At 39.1% G+C, this 1,167-nt stretch overlaps 1 non-coding gene across 1 annotated transcript; it reads right to left on the bottom strand.

Annotated features, from left to right (window-relative positions):
* Positions 1-376: 376 nt before the first annotated feature.
* On the bottom strand, positions 377-448 carry TRNAQ-UUG (transfer RNA glutamine (anticodon UUG)). The gene has a single exon. It is a non-coding gene; the product is annotated as a tRNA-Gln (tRNA).
* Between the last annotated feature and the right edge of the window lie 719 nt (positions 449-1,167).

Genomic DNA, 1,167 nt, shown 5'->3' with positions numbered 1-1,167 from the left:
CCTTGAGATGGGGAGTTTGGTCCTGACTTATGTAATTTCAGTGGAAAAAAGATATACCAAATACTATGCTGGAATATGGGCCTAAATGGGGGGCCTTCTGATAAGCTCAAAAGAAATATTGGGCTAAACATGGAGCAGGCCGTTCATGTCCAAGAAAATTGGACTGGACATTTAAGCCCATGTAGAAATCTGATATACCAAAGCCCATGTAGAAATCTGATATACCAAATACTGTGCTGGAATATGGGCTTAAGTAGGGCCTTCTGATAAGCACAAAAGAAACATTGGGCTAAACATGGCAGCAGGCCATTCATAACAAAGAAAATAAGGCTGGACATTTAAGCCTATTCCATTAAAAAAGTGCTAAAAATAAAAAAGGTCCTACCGGGAGTCGAACCCAGGTCGCTGGATTCAAAGTCCAGAGTGCTAACCACTACACCATAGAACCAATTCGTGTTGACCAATGTTAATATTAATTATTTAACGTAGATATATTGCGATTAAAAGCATACTTCCTCTGTCCCAATAGAGTTGTCCACTTTGTCTTTATCATACAGTTTAAGAAAATATAATTATTGTTATAGAACTAATAAATTTTTCTGTACTTTTTTTGTTATACCCTTATTTAATGTAGGGTCCATTTTCAATTTACTTTATCAATGGAATTTAAATAAGGATAGAATAGGAAGATTGGATCACTACTAGAAAACAGGGCACTAGCGACGGATATTTCCGTCGCTAATGCCCTTTATGCCGTTGCAAAAAACACTTTGCGATGGAATGACGACGGATATGGTATGTCGCAACATTTTTGGTCGCTAAAAAGTTAGCGACCAATCAATAATTCCGTGGCAAAATTTGCGACGGAATTCCCGTCGCTAATTTTGCCATAATCCGCCGCCAATGGTCCCCAGCCGAGACCATTTTGGTGACGGAATTTTGTTAGTTGGCGACGGATAAATCTGTGGCTAATTGTGCCAATTTAGAGACTAAATTAGCACCATTGGCGACGGATTTATCCGTCGCTAATACGTTTAAATTAGCGACGGACTATATTCGTCGCTAAAGATGCTAGTTTTGTCTCAAGATTGGCACATTTTGCCATGGATAAGTCAGTCGCCAACCAACAAAGTTCCGTCGTCATTTGGGTAATTATCGGCAGAATTT

Source organism: Mercurialis annua, linkage group LG3 (assembly GCF_937616625.2).
Source record: "Mercurialis annua linkage group LG3, ddMerAnnu1.2, whole genome shotgun sequence".
NCBI classification, from domain to species: Eukaryota; Viridiplantae; Streptophyta; class Magnoliopsida; order Malpighiales; family Euphorbiaceae; genus Mercurialis; species Mercurialis annua.
Note: the sequence above shows the minus strand (reverse complement) of the source record. Positions and strands in the feature narration are given on the sequence as shown.